General features: G+C 39.4%; 1 protein-coding gene and 1 non-coding gene across 2 annotated transcripts in view; both read left to right on the forward strand.

The window, feature by feature from the left end:
* Window positions 1-548: 548 nt before the first annotated feature.
* The window catches only part of LOC142659893 (TIR domain-containing adapter molecule 2-like), a 31,375-nt gene continuing 19,582 nt past the window's right edge, over window positions 549-12,341 (forward strand). The window contains exon 1 of the mRNA XM_075836447.1: window positions 549-635. The gene's annotated coding sequence lies outside the window, so the exon portion shown is untranslated. The remainder of the gene's footprint in view (window positions 636-12,341) is intronic.
* On the forward strand, window positions 10,829-10,932 carry LOC142722610 (U6 spliceosomal RNA). The gene has a single exon (XR_012874904.1). It is a non-coding gene; the product is annotated as a U6 spliceosomal RNA (small nuclear RNA).

Raw genomic sequence — 12,341 nt, forward strand, 5'->3', positions numbered from 1 at the left:
AACTAATCCCCCCCCCCCCCCCAAAACAAAAAAAACAAAGCCTTATACATCTTTATAAAGCCTTATAAAGCCTTATACATCTGTCTCAATCGTAAAAAAACAACAACCTGTTTTTAGAACCATTGGTCCTTCAGGGCTCAAGGAAGCTCCGGTGTTCAACATAGAAAGTGATTCCCCAGCTTCCAAAAGATTTTTCTGACTTTTATATGTAAGGACTAAATTATATCTATATCTGTATGTGCTTATTTATCTTTATAGGGATATTCCCATCAAAGAAAGTTATGGCATATCACTAGTGTAGGAGTGTAGGAGCATTGTAATGAGAAAATAAAATGTAGCAAAGCAGATTCAAACATAACCTGTAATAAGAGCCTCAGTTACAATAATGGAAACTATTTACTAGACTTCTGGTAATATTGCTAACTTTACAAAACATATATCTTTAAGTGGGTATTTCCTCTTTTGGTCACATGATGTGTAAATGTATCTGCACTTGTTTCCACACAAACTTCCTTACACGTGGGTAGTGAAGATATTCTTCCGACTTCCTGTAAATGTGTCTTGTGTAGGAGTTATCAGACCGCTCTCCCTACAAGCGAGCTAAACTGCTTTCTCAGAGGGGAGCATAAGTATAGGTGAGTGAAGGATTACAAGCAGAGATGGAATTATGTGCACGCTTTGTACTGAGGATTGGATTACAAACTCCGAGAAGAGGCCTGCACAGTTTGTTTAGACTTGTTTATATATGCTGCATTATTTGTAGTTTTTGTAAGGTCCGCTTTATACAGGGACTTTGAGTACTTTAAGGAAAAACACCAACTATAACAACCCAAAAATTACAAAGGCATATGTCGTTTTTGGTGTGATTATAGTGCGTTGTTTTTTGTTTTGTTTTGTCTTTTTACAGAAGTTACAATTTTTTACAGTACTACTGAATGTTGAAAAAAACCAAACCAAACTAAGGAAAGACCCTTTTTGAATGCAGACCTATATATGTGTGTGTGTGTGTGTGAGCGTGTGCGTGCGCGTGTGTGTGTTTGTGAACTTGACACCCGAATGTGCAAATTTGCACATTAGCACTTTTAATGGTGTCTGTTTAAATGCAAGTTATTTTTTTCCTGCCACTACTGGTCCAATAAATGTTGACAATTTATTTTGATTATCTTTTGTTGCTAGAAATATTGTCAACCTCAGGGGAATATTTTCTAGATTTGGGGGTCATAGACATGGGCGTATTAAGGCTCAGTTTTGTTTAAAGCCATAATAGGCTGCCACAGAGGTGCATGAGGCCTCCACTGCTCCTCGGTTGGCTCATACAATGTCTTACGGAGGTTATTTCTGTCGGATGGAAAAAGATTGTGGCACGTTCCATAAGGAGCTGTAAGTACAGAGGTATTCTCCCCTGTAATCTCCGTACATGTAGCACCTAGCAGAGCCTATAGGGCTCCTCAGAGCTTCGGTACCAACTGTTGTACAGGCTCCTTGTACAAGGCTCTGTAGTGTGCAAAAGTACTAAACCGCAGCCATAGCCACCCTTCCATATAATCTACCCATACCTTCGAAGCCTGTATACAAATCGTAGATCTACAGCTAATATTTATTATACCTTGATATATGAAATAAAAAAAACCAATAAGGCTGGAATCACACCATGCAGTTTTTGCGGCAGCCAAATACAGAAGTGGATTTGTAAGAACGGAAAAGTTTGAAAGGAAAGACTGATATGTCTCCTCTCTTTTGAATTGAGTTCTCTTTGGCGCAAAAGAATGCAACCAAAACTGTATGTGTGATTCCAGCCTAAAGCTGGATTCCCTAACAGCATTTACCCGCATTTTTATTAACATTTGTTTGCGGCTTTTTGCCTCATTTTTATTTCTTCCAAAAACGCTGCAGTCAGATGTTATTTTAACCCCTTCCCGATATGACATAACTACATTGCTATTGCAAATACTTTACTGCAACCCATCGTACAGTTACGTCATAAAATTAAACTGTCACAATTTAAAATTACACAAATTAACAGGGCCGTGATCGCAAGGCTGGGTTCACACGAGCATGTTACGTCCATAATGGACGGAACGTATTTCGGCCGCAAGTCCCGGACCGAACACACTGCAGGGCGCCGGCTCCTAGCATCATAGTTATGAAAACATGATGACAGTTGTCCTGCAGCGAGGCAGGGACTCCTAGCATCGTACGTAACTATGATGCTAGGAGCCCGGCTCCCTGCAGTGTGTTCGGTCCGGGACTTGCGGCCGAAATACGTTCCGTCCTTTACGGACGTAACATGCTCGTGTGAACCCAGTCTAAATGTCATAGACAGTTGCCAAGCAGACCTCGCCGACACAAGTCCAATCTGAGTGGTCCCGTGTCAGCGATCATTGTAATTGGTGATTAGGTACTGACTGGACAATCAAAGCGATTTGGGCTGGTTTTATGATCATCACCGGCTCTGACAAGTTAATTTCTGCGAAAGAGCTTGTCAGTGCTGTTGTGTTTCAGAGAAGAGCCTGTCAGGAGCCTCCTGTAAAAAAAAAATAACAACAATTGTTTGGGAACAGGATAACACTGAGGGACCATTTGCTAAGACTAACATGGGAAATACAAACAACGCTCAGGCAGGGAGTGAAAGGGCAGCGCCCCTTTTATAGTCCAGAGTGATTAGGGCTAATTTGTAATATAATTCATGTGCGTGCGTCGACCCTTTAATGCCGGGAATAAGCGTGCGCACGCACCCTACGGGACACAGCCAAGCGGAGTGGAAGTGAGTGCTGGTGTCTCCTAAGAAGGAGATGCCGGCCAGCACTCACAGATCCATGGCCGTGGCTGCCGAGGGGTGAGTAGGAACGGCGGCCCGCAGCCATTACAGGAGCCTTGGATGGGGACGAGTGGTAGTTACTCCGATCGCTCGTCCGCATACATTATTATCATGTCGGCAGCGCGTCTCCCTGTTTATACAGGGATATGTGCTGCCAACAACAATAATATTTTACTTTTTAAAACTATACGACCAGCAGATAATTGAGCGTTTGCTCGTTCACCTGCTGATCGCTGCCCTGTTTACACAGGGCAATTATCGGCAACGCTTGTCTGCCCGATAATCGCCCAGAGTAAAACCCCCTTAAAGAAATGTGAGTTTGAACAGAATACAATTCAATTTCTTGGGTACATTCTATCTCCAGAAGGTATCGACCCTAGTACAATCAAGGCTGTAGTTGATTTGCCAACCCCAAAAATTAAGAAGTTCAGAGATTTATTGGCTTTGCTAACTTCTATAGAAAGTTTATCCTAGACTTCTCCAAGATCATAGCACCAATTACTCAACTCACAAAGCTGAGGTTCAGAATGCTTTTATTAAATTAATGTAGTCTAGCTACTTGCTGCCCTTTTACAAACTACTGCTGCTCATTTGTGTACCAAACTTGAATTGTTTCCTAATTATGTCTCTGCCTCAACACTACAACCTGTTGCTGCTTATTGCTGTACCGAACTTGGATTGTTCCCTGACCACATCTCTGCCTCATGCTGCAACTTGTTGTCGCTTATCTATATATTAAACCTGGACTGTTACTTGAGTACTTTTGCTATTTGCACCCTCCTGCCTGATCGATTCTGCCAATGGACGCCAAATCTACTAAGGACCTTGACACGAGTGTCACTTCACAAACTTAAAATACTCCGAATTTTCCTAGATGAATGCCATGAGGGGTGTAACTTCACAAACTGAAAATTCTCACTATACTCCTAGATTCATACCTTGTGAGATGTCACTTCACAAATGGGTTAATTTCTGGAGGACTTAAATTCTGGAGTCTCATAGCCTCTGCAAACACAAACTGGTGCCTGAAGAGCATTCAAGCAAAAATTGTGCCAATGAAAGTCACAGGGTGTTCCTTCCCCTTTGGGCAATGCTATGTATTCAAGCAATAGATTAAAACCTCCTATAGGGTAATACTGATCTCAAGAGAAACAATGTTCTAAATATAGAGGGACATTTCTTCAGTGTTGCCCTACTGGAAACAAAAAAAATTGCCCTAATATGACAAAATGTGAAAATATTAACTTTTTTTTATTCGGCACCACCGCATTGGCTATTGCTGAAAACCGATTGTGCTCACAATACCCCTGGATGAATGCCTTGAGGGGAGTAGTTTTAGGGTCACTTCTTGGGGGTTGCTAATATTTCAGCATCTCAGAGCCTGTGTAATCATAGCTATATGATGTAAATATCACTAAAATAGGTCTGAAATGTTGCATGGTGCCCTGTCATGTGCCCATGCTGCAAATTAAGACCTGCATTGGCATTGGCATATCCGGTCAAACCAGCCCAACAAATTGTAAGTGTCTCCAGTGGCAAAAACTGCGGACATAATATCAGGAACTAAAATTGTATCGCTATTGAAAAATTGCAATTTTCATTCTGCATCAACAGCTCTGCATTCATTTTTGAGAAACACTTGTGGGGTCAAAATCATCACTGCACCCCTAGATGAATGCTATGAGGGGTGTAGTTTACAAACTGGGGTCACTTCTTTGGGATCTGTAAAATTTCAACACCTCAAAGCCTCGACACATCAAAGCCTTTGATATCAAAAACATAGATTTTGGCAAGGCCAATCCAAAACTTAAATTTTAATTTTCCTCAACCATTTAGATATAGACCTGTATTTGTGTTTTGAACAATTCGAAAAAATTCTAATCAGTACTAGGACTGTGCAGGTTTTTAGCCCATGCATGCGGGGCTGCCATAAAAAAAATCTAGGCCCTATTTAATGAGATTTTTCAGGACCCATCTTTTTGTAGGCTTTAAAGAGGCTCTGTCGCCACATTATAAGTGGCCTATCTTGTACATAATATGATCGGCGCTGTAATGTAGATTACAGCAGTGTTTTTTATTTAGAAAAACAATCATTTTTGACGGAGTTATGACCTATTTTAGCTTTATGCTAATGAGTTTCTTAATGGACAACTGGGCGTGTTTTTACTTTTTGACCAAGTGGGCGTTGTACAGAGTAGTCTATGACGCTGTCCAAGCAGTGACCAATCAGCGACATACACTTCTCCCCATTCATTGACACAGCATATAGTGATCTTATTACATCACTATGTGAAGCCACATAAACACACTATAACGTTACTGCAGTGTCCTGACAATAAATATACATTACCTCCAGCCAGGACGTGATTTCTATTCAGAATCCTGACACTTTTGTAGAGTTTCTGTGAGATTTACAGCAAGGCAAGCATAATCTAGCGAGATTACGATGTAACCTGTAATTTAAAACGAGATTACGCTTGCCTTGCTGTAAAGTTCCCAGAAACGCTACAGAAGTGTCAGAATTCTGAATAGACATCACGTCCTAGCCAGGATGTAATGTATATTCACTGTCAGGACACTTGAATAACGTTATAGTGTGTTTATGTGGCTGCACATAGCGATATAGCTATATCGCTATGTGCTGAGTAAATAAATAGGGAGAAGTGTATGACGCTGATTGGTCAGCGTCATGCACTTCTCTCCACAACGCCCACTTGGTCAAAAAGTAAAATATGCCCAGTTGTCCATTAAGAAACTCATTAGCATAAAGCTAAAATAGGTCATAACTCCGTCAAAAATGATTGTTTTTCTAAATAAAAAACACTGTTGTAATCTAAATTACAGCGCCGATCACATCATGTATAATATAGGGCACTTATAATGTGGTGACAGAGCCTCTTTAACCCCTTAACGCACCATGACGTAACTGTACGTCATGGTGAGCAGTAAGTTTGCGCACCTTGACGTACAGTTACGTCAGTGCTTTGACAGTTAACCGCCGCGCGGCGCTACACCGCAGCGGCGGTTAACTGTGCAGGGTGTCAGCCCTGCTCTCCCCGTTGCCGATCAGCGGCCTGTCGCCGCTGATATCGGCAGTTAACCCCTTAATTGCGGCGCTCGATTTTGAACGCCACAATTAAGGTCTTTAGCGCCGATCGGCAGCCCCCATGTGAAATCACGGGGGCTGGCGATGGTACCCATGGCAACCGGACGCCAGAAAATGGCTTCCGGGTTGCCATGTACAGAAGCCTATGAGGACCACCCCGAGGGTGGTCGTCGTAGGCTTCCTGTCAGTGTGACTGTCACGTCACAATGACAGTTGAAATGCATTACACTACGTGTGTAGTGTAATGTATTCCAGCAGCGATCAAAGCTGCAAGTCTAAGTGTCCCCTAGTGGGACAAGCGAAAAAAGTAAAAAAAAGAATAAAAATGTTTTAAAAAAAGTGTAAAAATAAAAGTTATAAGTGATATAAACAAGAACTGCTTTTTTTCCTATAATAAGTCTTTCATTATAGGAAAAAAAATGAACACGTAAAAAAAAAGTACACATATTTGGTATCACCACGTTCGTAACGACCCCAACTATAAAACTATAATATTATTTTTCCCGCACAGTGAACGCCGCAAAAAAAATAAACGAAAAACAATGCCAGAATCACTATTTTTTGGTCACCACCCCTCACAAAATATGTAATAAAAAGTGATCAAAAAGTCGCATGTACGCCAAAATAGTACCCATACAAACTACAACCCGTCCCGCAAAAAACAAGCCCTTACACAGCTTTTTTGACTGAAAAATAAAAAAGTTATGGCTCTCAGAATATGGTGACACAGAAAATAAATTATTTTCTAAATAAGTTATTTTATTGCTCAAACGCTGCAAAACATAAAAAAACGTATATACAAATGGTATCGCCGTAATCGTACTAACCCGCAGAATAAAGTATAATAGTCATTTATAGCCCAGGGTAAACGCCGTCAAAAATAAATAAAAATCATTGTCAGAATTGATGGTTTTTTTCACCTGGCTTGCCGAAAAATTGAATAAAAAGTGATCAACAAAATCGCATGTACCCCAAAATGGTACCAATGAAAATTACAGATTGTCCCGCAACAAATAAGCCCTCACACGGCTCCGGTGGTGAAAAAATAAAAAAAGTTCTGGCTCTCAGATTATGGCGATGCAAAATGTGCAGTGTTCCAAAAGTGGATAACATTGGGCGCCATTTATCAGTGCGACACTGGCCACATATCTGTGGATTATTATTTATTTACCCCATTATTATACCCTCTTATTATGCCCCTCATGTACTCTGCCCAGCCTACATATGCCCCCACATTATAAACTGAAATACCAGCAAAACGCCAGAGCTACTACCAAGCAAAATATGCGCTCCAAAAGCCAAATGGCGTCCCTCCCTTCTGAGCCCTACAGCGTGCCCAAACAGCCGTTTATGTCCACCGATATGGCATCGTACCAAAAAATGGTACCAATAAAAACGACAGCTCGTCCCACAAAAAATAAGCCCCCACACCGCTCTATTGACAGAAAAATAAAAAAGTAGTGGCTCTTGGAAAGCGGGGAGGAAAAACGAAAAAGCAAAACATGAATCAGTTCGTAAAGGGTTAATTACTTTCTAATGAAAAACCATTTATGACCACATGTGGGGTATTGCCGTACTCGGGAGAAATTGCTTTACAAACGTTGGGGTGCATTTTCTCGTTTATCCTTTGTGAAATTGAAAAAATTCAACATTTTAGTGGAAATAATGATGTTATTAATTTTCACGGCCTAATTCTAATAAATTCTGCAAAAGACGTGTGGGGCCTAAATGCTCACTATACCCCTAGATACCTTAAGTGGTGTAGTTTCCCAAATGGGGTTACTTTTGGGGGGCTTCCACTGTTTCGGTCTCTCAGGGGCTTTGCAAATTCGACATGACACCCAAAAACATTCCAGCTAAATTTGAGCTCCAAAAGCCAAATAGCGCTCCTTCCCTTCTAAGCCCCGGTGTGGGTCCAAACAGTAGTTTATTACCACATATGGGGTATTTATGTAATCAGGAGAAATTTTTTACAAATGTTGGGGCGCTTTTTCTCCTTTATTCCTTGTAAAAATTAAAAATGGCTACCTTTTTTCAGAAAAAAAGTAGATTTTCATCTTCACATACTAATTCAAATAAATTTAGCAAAAAAACTGTGGGTTCAAAATGCTAACTATACCCATAGATAAATTCCTTGAGGGGTATAGTTTCCAAAATGGGGTCACTATTGGGGGGTTTCCACTGTTTTCATCCCTCCAGTGCATTGCAAACGCGACACGGCACTGAAAACTATTCCAGCAAAATCAGAAATCCAAAATCCAAATGGTGCTCCTTCTCTTCTGAGGCCTGCTGTGGGTCCAAACAGCAATTTATTACCACATATGGGGTATTGCTATAATCGGAAGACATTGCTTTACATATGTTGGGGTGTTTTTTCTACTTTATTCCTTGTAAAAATTTAAAATTTCCTAATTTTTTCACAAAAAAAGTAGATTTTCACCTTCACATACTAATTCAAATAAATTTAGCAAAAAAACTGTGGGTTCAAAATGCTAACTATACCCATAGATAAATTCCTTGAGGGGTATAGTTTCCAAAATGGGGTCACTATTTGGGGGTTTCCACTGTTTTCATCCCTCCAGTGCATTGCAAACGCGACACGGCACTGAAAACTATTCCAGCAAAATCAGAAATCCAAAATCCAAATGGTGCTCCTTCTCTTCTGAGGCCTGCTGTGGGTCCAAACAGCAATTTATTACCACATATGGGGTATTGCTATAATCGGAAGACATTGCTTTACATATGTTGGGGTGTTTTTTCTACTTTATTCCTTGTAAAAATTTAAAATTTCCTAATTTTTTCACAAAAAAAGTAGATTTTCACCTTCACATACTAATTCAAATAAATTTAGCAAAAAAACTGTGGATTCAAAATGCTAACTATACCCATAGATAAATTCCTTGAGGGGTATAGTTTCCAAAATGGGGTCACTATTTGGGGGTTTCCACTGTTTTCATCCCTCCAGTGCATTGCAAACGCGACACGGCACTGAAAACTATTCCAGCAAAATCAGAAATCCAAAATCCAAATGGTGCTCCTTCTCTTCTGAGGCCTGCTGTGGGTCCAAACAGCAATTTATTACCACATATGGGGTATTGCTATAATCGGAAGACATTGCTTTACATATGTTGGGGTGTTTTTTCTACTTTATTCCTTGTAAAAATTTAAAATTTCCTAATTTTTTCACAAAAAAAGTAGATTTTCACCTTCACATACTAATTCAAATAAATTTAGCAAAAAAACTGTGGATTCAAAATGCTAACTATACCCATAGATAAATTCCTTGAGGGGTATAGTTTCCAAAATGGGGTCACTTTTGGGGTGTTTCCACTGTTTTGGCAGCACAAGACCTCCTCACACCTGACATGGTACCTAAAATATATTCTAATAAAATAGAGGCCCAAAATCCACTAGGTGCTCCTTTGCTTCTGAGGCCTGTGTTTCAGTCCATGACCGCGCTAGGGCCACATGTGGGGTATTTCTAAAAACTGCAGAATCTGGGCAATAAATATTGAGTTGCATTTCTTGGGTAAAACCTTCTGTGGTATAGAAAAAATTTATTACAAATGAATTTTTGAAGAAAAAAAATGAAATTTGTAAATTTCACCTCTACTTTGCTTTAATTCCTGTGAAACGCCTAAAGGGCTAAAATACTTTGTGAATGCTGTTTTGAATACTTTGATGGGTGCAGTTTTCAAAATGAGGTGATTTATGGTGACTTTCTAATATATAAGGCCCTCAAAGCCATTTCAGAACTGAACTGGCCCTTGTAAAAATCGCATTTTGAAATTTTCTTGAAAATATGAGAAATTGCTGCTAAAGTTCTAAGCGTTGTAACGTCCTAGAAAAATAAAAGAATGTTCAAAAAATTACGCAAACATAAAGTAGACATATGGGAAATATAAACTAGTATGTATTTTGTGTGGTATTACTATCTGTTTTACAAATAAATACATTAAAATTTAGAAAAATGCTAATTTTTGCTAATTTTCTCTAAATCTTGGCGTTTCTTACAAATAAATATTGAATTTAATGACAAAATTTTTTCAGTATCATAAAGTACAACATGTCACGAGAAAACAATCCCAGAATCGCTTGGATAGGTAAAAGCATTCTGGAGTTATTACCACATAAAGTGACACATGTCAGATTTGCAAAAATGGGGCTGGTCCTGAAGGCCAAAACAGGCTTAGACACTAAGGGGTTAAAGCCTGTATCATTAATTTGTTAATCAACTGCAGTCAGGACAACAACAAAAAGTACAGTAAAGGCCCACGAAAAGTAAAGACATCTGACCTGGAAACTAAATGGCACAGTACTTTTCTAGTGCCGCTGACACTTCATTTTATAGATTGGTGGGGGTCACTTCGGCTGGACCTATACAAATCTAACATTACTGGCAATAGGCCACTATTATACATTCTGAGACAAAAGTCTATAACCATTCCCTGTGACAATAATATAGGACATATGCATAATATGAGATATTGTCATTGCAATTATTGTATAATAGATAAACAGATACTGTGGGAATGGCACTAATTGACAAAAACAGCAACTGTATTATACTGATATATTATGCAATCATTTAATTACATAAAGGCAAGGTTTACAAGCAGGCACAACGAATCGTGCATGAGTCAATGGAACATTAGAATATAAAGTACAGATTATACATGAGGACTGTAAATATATTTTATGTTTACATAACCAGTGTATTTATTAGTGGGAGAACAGTTTGCTCCAAGGTCAGAGGACAATATTATTTTCCTACAGTTTTGAGGTGGATGTTTGTTCATATTTGGCAGGCATTAGAAATAAATAGTACTATTCATTTAACCAGTGGTGAAATAAAGTCAAACCCTAGGGGTAATGGGGGAGATGTATAAAAACTGGTATAAAGTGTGCTTGTTTTGGCAGCACATAAACTAAAATTGGAAAGATACAGAGATTAGCTTGGACCTTGCCCAAGGGTGATGCACAAATTCATGAAGCTTTCCATATTTTTCTTAGGGTATGTGCACACACACTAATTACGTCCGTAATTGACGGACGTATTTCGGCTGCAAGTACCGGACCGAACACAGTGCAGGGAGCCGGGCTCCTAGCATCATAGTTATGTACGATGCTAGGAGTCCCTGCCTCTCTGCAGGACAACTGTCCCGTACTGTAATCATGTTTTCAGTACGGGACAGTAGTTCCACGGAGAGGCAGGGACTCCTAGCATCGTACATAAGTATGATGCTAGGAGCCCGGCTCCCTGCACTGTGTTCGGTCCACTACTTGCGGCCGAAATACGTCCGTCAATTACGGACGTAATTAGTGTGTGTGCACATACCATTACAATTTCTCAAGATTTGTGGCCCGTTGATCTCTCATCCCCATCTATCACTTACTAGTCTCTCCTTTGACTACGCTATTGATTTCGTCGGAAAACCGGAAACCATGGTGACGAACGGAAAGCATTAGCGATGTTTCCGTCACCATTGAGATCAATGGTGACTGAAACGGAAGCTGTGCTGTCAGTTTCACTTTCCGTTGCGGGGTACACCCGACGGAACCCCACGGTGATGTGAACAAGCCCTAAAAAAAAAGTGAAAAAAAAACAAAAACGTTTTAGATAAATAAATAAAAGTTTTACGTAATAAAAACAATAATCGCCCTGTTTCCCTGATCAAGCCCTTTATAATTAGAAAAAAATGAAAAAAAAACTAGACAAAATAGGTATCGCCGCGTTTGTATCGGCCTGACCTAAAAAAAGATCATATTATTTATCCCGCATGGTGAACACCGTAAAAACAATACAATAAAAAACAATGGCAGAATTTCCTTTTTTGGTCACTTTGTTTCCAAAAAAATGGAATAAAAAGCGATCAAAAAGTCCCACGTACCAAAACATGTTACCAATAAAAACGACAGTGTGTCACGCAAAAAACAAGCCCTCACACGGCTCCGTCGACAAAAAAATAAAAAAGTTATGGCTCTCAGGATATGGTGACACTAAAACATTATTTTATTTAGAAAAAAGTGTTTTTATTGTGTATAAGTAGTAAAACATATAAAAACTATATAAATTTGGTATTGCCATAATCGTATCAAACCGCAGAATAAAGTAAACATGTTGTTTATGCTGCACAGAGAACGCCGTTAAAAATTTATAAAAAAAACAGTGAGAGAATTTCTGTTTTTTGGTCTTTTCACCTCACAAAAAAATGGAATAAAAACTGATCAAATTATCACATGTACCCCAAAATTATACTAATAAAAACTACAGCTCGTCCCATGAAAATCAAGCACTCACACAGCTCGTCAACGGAAAAATAAAAAGTTATGACTCTTGGAACGCAATAATGCAAAACGATGGCCCAGACTAATTTATATGTGCAGCAGTTCTTCACCTAAAACCCCAGGTCATAA

This window comes from Rhinoderma darwinii, chromosome 1 (assembly GCF_050947455.1).
Source record: "Rhinoderma darwinii isolate aRhiDar2 chromosome 1, aRhiDar2.hap1, whole genome shotgun sequence".
In the NCBI taxonomy this organism is placed as follows: domain Eukaryota; kingdom Metazoa; phylum Chordata; class Amphibia; order Anura; family Rhinodermatidae; genus Rhinoderma; species Rhinoderma darwinii.